Source organism: Canis aureus, chromosome 24 (assembly GCF_053574225.1).
Source record: "Canis aureus isolate CA01 chromosome 24, VMU_Caureus_v.1.0, whole genome shotgun sequence".
NCBI classification, from domain to species: Eukaryota; Metazoa; Chordata; class Mammalia; order Carnivora; family Canidae; genus Canis; species Canis aureus.
Genome location: NC_135634.1, coordinates 24,765,880 through 24,772,986, shown reverse-complemented (window position 1 = coordinate 24,772,986; position 7,107 = coordinate 24,765,880). Strand labels below are relative to the sequence as shown.

The following is a 7,107-nucleotide window of genomic DNA, read 5'->3' as shown; positions in this document are numbered from 1 at the left end:
CTTTCAGGAGCTATGTGATTAGGAGTGTCCATGCTTAAAGAAGGTAATGCCAGAGGAGGGGCTATGTGCAGAAGTGGGTGATCAATGAAAGGGTGGAATATTTAGAAAAACCGAAGACATTATTTTTTTTTAAAGAAAGTGAATCCAGATGGCTTTAGATGTTGAGGACTCAAAGCTTATATATATTACGTATCATATATATATAAAATTATAAATATATATAAGATTATGTGTATTTTTTAATAAAGTAGTATTGCGTTATGTTTACAATTTTGTATTCTGCTTGCTAAAAAAATTCACATTGTTTTAGAGGCATTTTCTTTAAAGATATATTTTTGTCCTTTATAAACCTTATTTTTATTGGTTGCATAATATCCCATCTATTGGATGTCATAGGATGTCATGGTGCTTTGTAAAGTTGCATAAAATACTTCACAATCAATGTCTCCTAGAGGTCAACAACAGAGGAATAACCTGGAAGCATTAAAAGGTGTCAGAAGAAAAGATATTTCTCTCTATGGCTCTGTTTCTCTGTGTTTGACTTAAATTACTTGACTTAATGGTTTTCAGATTCAAATGGCTTTTGTAGATTCACTCTTGAGAATTATGTGCTTGAGTAGGTCTTGCTAATTTATAGATCTAGCCTAGTTATTTACCTTCTATAATTATTTGTTAACTATAAGCATATTGTAAGTAATGTTTGATTCTTATTCTCCTTCAGAAATTTTTTTTTTTTTTTACACAGGCAGGTGAAACAATTTTATTTCACAGTTGTCTTTAAAACCACACACTATGTTCCTCATATAAAAACAGTAGTACGATAACTATACTTTCTAGAAAATGATTATATAGACCCTCTCAAAGAAAAATGCATACCATTATATGGTTCAGACAAGTTACTTGGAAAAACACATCTGGACTGATTCCTAAAACATACCATAAGACCACCCTGCATCTTTTGGTTCAAAGTATAGATTAGTGTCATCAGTAAGGGCCCCTGCATTCTTACATATTTGATAATACACATATAGACTGGTTTGTGACTTAATGCCCCATTGGTTCATCAGCCTTTTCTGCAGGTTCATCAGCAGGTTGAGCAGGCTGTGCCTTTCTCTGTGGTCTTTCTTCAAGACCTTCCAGGAATGGAGATACATCATCATCATCATAAATTGTAAATTCCAAATCTTTACCAACAATTCCAATGAAAACATTTTTTTGTAGTTAGGTCCTGTTCTGCTGGACGTGTCTCTCCTAAGGCACACAGACCATGTTTAACCATTTCATTCAAATTGCACTCCATAAACCCAGACATATGTCTCTCCAAGTAAGTACGAGCTGATTGAGAACAGGCTCCAATGGACATGGTTCTACAGTCAAAATAGTTGGCAGATGGACTGGTTTGGAAAATGTGAGGGCCCATATCATCAGAACCAGCAATAAGCAGTCCAACACCATATGGCCATATCGTTGTGTTGGTATCTGGGTCCTCCTTCCAATTAGAGATACAGGAGGAGACACAGGAAGAGGTCTGTCAAATACAAATCTGGAATCCAAACACCTGGCGCATAAAATTACATAACAGTCTAGCATCAGCAGTAAGTCCCTCAATTGAGGTACTAATATCGTTATGAACATGGAGAATTTTCTTCGGATGAGCTGCAACCTTTGTGCTCTCTTCAATGCAATCAACATTGCATGGATTTTTGATTTCAGACCAACTGTGGCTGAACCTTGCCTGACAGCTTCCATTGCATATTCAGTTTGATGAAGCCTGCCCTGAAGGCTCCGAACAGTGACATCATTGTCATACTGGTTGCCAAACATGGTTCCAGCACGTCTAGCTATGGCCTCTTGCCGAGGTGCGGATTCAGGAGCGCCTCTCCTTCAGAAATCTTGGTATGCCATTAAAGTTTTAGGAATGGCGCTACACCTCTGAATGAGGAGGCACTTTCATCTTTACACAAATGTGTACTTATGGGGCGCCTGAGTGGCTCAGTGGTTGAGTCTCTGCCTTCGGCTCAGGGTGTGATCCCAGGGCCCTGGGATCGAGCCCCCCATCGGGCTCCCCGCAGGGACCCTACTTCTCCCTCTGCCTATGTCTCTGCCTTTCTCTACGTGTCTCTCATGAATAAATACATAAAATCTCAAAAAAAAAAAAAGTGTATTTGTAACATTTAACTTAGGACGCCTGGGTGGCTCAGTCAGTTAAGTGTCTGTCTTCAGCTCAGGCCATGATCAGGGTCCTGGGATCCAGCCCCATTTCAGGCTTCCTTCTCAGAGGGAAGTCTGCTTCTCCCTATGCCACTCCCCCCCTCCACATGTGCGCTCCTGCACGCTCTCTCTCTCAAATAAATAAATAAAATATTTTAAAAAATAAATAAAATATCTAACTTTATGATCCTTAATAAGAATATTATAAAATAGTCTTCCCCATTCTTTAAAATCTTATTTTTCATCATTTATTTTTAAATTGGAAGAGATTTTAAAAATAAATATTAGGTAACTCAGATAGGCTAAGTGTTTTGCATGATCCAGGACTAGAAGGTAGGTCTTCTGGTTCCAAGTTTAAAGGTTATTTTTCTTTTTTTCTTTCTTTCCTTTTTTTTTATGGTTATTTTTCTCAAATGTCCCTTTAGTGTCGTGAATCATCCTTGCACTCTTTGTATAAACTCCATTTATGCATAGAGTGATGGATTTTATATTCTAATACCTTATTTATGATTTGAATCTGTATTTAGAAATGGTATGGGGGGCAGCCCGGGTGGCTCAGTGGTTTGGCGCTGCTTTCAGCCCAGGGCCTGATCCTGGAGACCTGGGATCGAGTCCCGCCTCGGGCTCCCTGCATGGAGCCTTCTTCTCCCTTTGCCTGCCTCTCTGCCTCTCTCTCTCTCTCTCTCTTTCTCTGTGTATGTGTCTCTCATGAATAGATAAATAAAATCTTAAAAAAAAAATAGAACTGATATTGGCCTACATTTTTATTTGTATTGTGTTTCCAGCTTTGGTGTCAAAATTAACTGTCATACTGTCATGTTTTTTATACTTTTCTATACTCTAGACTGTATTATGTGATATAGAATGATTTGTTCTTTATTTGATGGATTTGCCTTAAAAATATCCTAATCCTGGTAGATTTTTAACAGTTTTTCTTGTTTTGTCTTTTATATTTTCTTATGGTTTTTGCTTTACAGTATTAATGTTTTTACCTGGTTTTGTATCTATTTCTGAAAAATTGTCTATGTGATCTAGATTTTTAGATATATTGGAGCAAAATTATGCTTTATTTTCTCTTATAATTAAAAAAAAATTTTTTTCTGAAGCATGCTACATTCTAATTTCCAATGTTGTTTATTTTGTGTCTTTTCTTTTACTTTCTTGTTGAAAGTTTGTTTTAGGGGCACCTAGGTAGCTCCATGGTTGAGTGTCTGCCTTTGGTTCAGGGTATGATCCCCGGGTCCTGAGATCGAGTACTGCATCGAGCTCCCCATAGGAAGCGATGAATAAATAAATAAAATCTTTAAAAAAAGGAAAGTTTATTTTATTGATCTTTTGAAGTATTAGCTTTTATTTATATTAAGAAGAAAAAGGAGAATATAAAATATATATGATCTACATATAGATCAAACTTATTACCTTTTTTTCTACTTAGTCTATTTCTAAGAGAGAGCTGTATCAAAGTCACATTTCTAACTGTTTTTCTACTAGCGATTGCTTTATAGGTTTCAGAGTTGTGTTCATAAGTGCATACAAGTTTACTACTGTTAAATATTCTTTCCAATTTGTACCTTTTATAAATGTAAAATATATCCTTTTTTAAAACAATAAATGCCCCCTTTTTAAAATTTTATTTGGTCTAAAATAATACTGCAATATCTATTTTCTTTTGTCATAATCAGTCTGTTAAATCTCTTTATATCACTTTATTTTTTACCTGTTAGCGTACTTTTTTTTTTTTTTTTGCTTTAATGTCTGCCCAACCCAGGGCTGCCTACATCTCTCTGGTTCATGTCATAAATTTTATTTTGTTAATGCAGTAAAAGAAAAACACCATGTGCTAAAGAGTTCATCTAGTCTTTATTTCCTATCCTTTGCAATGCTCAAGTAATATCTAAGTAGTAACAACATTGTTGCAGGTATCAGCTTGAAGGTGGAAGTCTTTAACCAGTTCAAGTAGTCTTGGATTCTGAGGCTTACATTGTTTACTTGGTGATTGAAGAGTGAAGGAACAGACAATAGAGGGGGGTTATTCTCAGCTAATATGAGGAAGTAACCTGCTTTGCATCTATAGAAGCTCTTTTGATTTTTTTTTTTTATTTGTTCTTTGGAATTCCTCCATGGTTTCTCCATGAATATTTTTCAATTTCTCTGCTTTAAATTTAGTGGTTTTCTAAATTTCTGGGATTTTTTCTAACATTCTTTAGTTTGGTTTCCTAACTCACTAATTTGCTCCTCAGCTCTGTCCACTTTGCTATTTAGTCCATTGACTGAGTTTTTATTTTGCCAATTACCTTAAAATTTTTTTTTTAAAGATTTTATTTATTTGAGACAGAGAAATAATGCACAAGGAGGGTGAGCAGCAGGCAAAGGGAGAGGGAGAAGCCGGCTCCTTGCTGATCAGAGAGACCAATCTGAGGCTTGATCTCAGGACCCTGGGACCATGACCCGAGCCAAAGGCAGATGCTAAACTAACTGAGCCACCCAGGTGCCCCACATTTAAAATTTATCACAGATGCAATATCTTCTTAAACCTCTCCAAATAGAATAATTACACTTATGTGGTTGATATTCTGTAGGTTAACAACCTCCTCTCTCTCTATTCTGGGTATTGTAATTTATAAAACCTTCCGTAATTCTGACCAAGTTTATTGGTGCTGTCTTTTTATTTCTTGTCTTTTCGTTCAGAGGATGCAATTATATATGGTCTGGAATTTCAGCAGTTATTTAAGTCATCAGGACAAAAGCCAACACTCTAAGGATGGGAAAGCAGAAAGGTGGAAAGAGTATGGATCCTGATGGCATCAATGAAATGCTACACTAGCTTTGGACTACCGCCCTTCATTCTTTATAGAACAAAAATAAACCTAATTTTCAGTTTACTTTTAGATGGATTTGCTATTATGCAAAACCATTTGCAATCCCTGATGAATGTAACTGATTCTAAAGTTCTTTGCTGATTGCTCCACTAGCTTATTTTTATTAATTTTATTAGGTCTTCTGCTTACTGAGTTTGGTGCTCCTCTCATGGTGTGGGTTCTCTTCAAGTAATTAAAATTCTTGTTTGACTACTCATCTCTTTAATTAAGAACCCCTGCTTGCCTATCTGTAGAGATTACTTTGTTTTGTCAATAATGATTGTTGGGGAGAGAGAAACTGTTTCTGGGGAGAGACAGCCACATGTCCTTGGTCTGGGGTCATTTATCTTTCCTGTCAGGAGTCACCTGGGGTCTAGTCCTGCTTCACTGGCACACCCCCCAACCTCTGTTATAATGAGTAAGGGCCACAGCTGCCTGGAACTTGGCATTAGCAGTGTTGAGGAGGAGCGCAGAGATGCAGGAGAGTGGTCAGCCCTGCCCAGGTGTACCAAGGCAACCACCTAAATTAATCACCAAGGGCTTCTAGCCCCTCAACCCTGAACCGTCCCCCCCCTTCTTTCATAAAGTAATCTTTTCCTTGAACTGCTTCTGCCCTAGTGGACATTTTCTCCTGCATGTGATAAGATTTGAGTATCCAGTCCAGTGTGCTATTTCTCAAAAATGTCTCCAATTTTTTTTCTGCTGATGGTGCTTTCTTCTGTTTTGAGGCTAATCTGGATTTATTCTTTTTAAACCATGGCCTCTCAAACCTTAGTCTGTGTGAGAATCACCTGGAGGTCTTGCTAAAACAGATTGCTGGGTCCTCCCCTCCAGTGTTCCAGTAGATGGAGAGACAGGCAGGGGAGATTTGCATTTCTAATAAGTTCCCAGGTGATGCTGATACTGTTGGCTCAGGAAACCACACTTTGAAAACCACTGCTTTAAAATATACCTTTCGTTTAATGAAACTTTGGAGAATAGTATGTTCATGTTCACGAGATTAGTTTACTGTATTAATCCAATCTCAGAAGTTTGGTTCATTTCAAACAAATTTTATTTTCTAAAGCCTAATATTTTGATCATTGGATATTCAAAACTGAGGGGCAGACCAAGTAAAATGCTCGTTTTAAGGTTATTATTATTATTATTATTATTATTATTATTTTGAGAGAGAGAGAGAGAAAATGCAGGGCAGGGGCAAAGGAGAGGGAGAGAGAATATCTTAAGTAGGTTCCACACCCAGCATAGAGCCCAACATGAGCCTCACAACCCTGAGATCATGGCCTGAGAAGAAATCAACAGACACTTAACTGACTGAGTCACCCAGGTGCCTTCTAGTTTTAAGTTTTATATCATGCCCGTCATGTTTCTTGTCCATTTAAAAATATTTAAAATCTTTCTATTGCTCCTGAGTAATCTTGTACCCAATGTTGCCTTCCAGAACTCAATGTTTTCACATAGTTCAAATTCTAAGTGAAGAAAAAAAAACAAAACCCTAGTATGTGTGTTGGTGTGTGTATGTATGAGCCTACTTAGATATCTTTGCATATATAAATATGTAGTATTTATGGACAAAGAATTTGAATATCTACACATTATTTCAGAAATCTGCATTTCTTTAAGAGTAAAGGTCCCAAAGTGCCACATACACAATCTGCAGTATAGTCAGAGACTGACTCAGATAATTTAACCATCTACTGAAGCCAATCCACTCACAGTTTTCCCAAAGTAGCCACTGGTACCTGAGAAATCCAAACAGAAGGGGGATGCTAAATATATACTGCTTCTTTTTGTCTCATATCCTGTTTCTCCTTTCTTCTTCGGAATTTATTTTCAGGCCCAAGCACATGATTATATGCTGGTTTTCAAGATTAAATGTTCATATCCACCTTATGGTATGTTTTTAGGGAATGAGTCTAAATACATGAATGCATTTAGAAGAATTACTTGTATGCGTGTACCTGGAGGACACAGAATGTAATACACGTACTAACCTGTATGGTTTATTTTAACCTTGAGGCCTCTCTCCTTCCTTATA

At 36.9% G+C, this 7,107-nt stretch overlaps 1 pseudogene; it reads right to left on the bottom strand.

The window, feature by feature from the left end:
* Nucleotides 1-908: 908 nt before the first annotated feature.
* LOC144296482 (proteasome subunit alpha type-1 pseudogene) lies at nt 909-1,824 on the bottom strand (annotated as a pseudogene).
* Nucleotides 1,825-7,107: the final 5,283 nt, after the last annotated feature.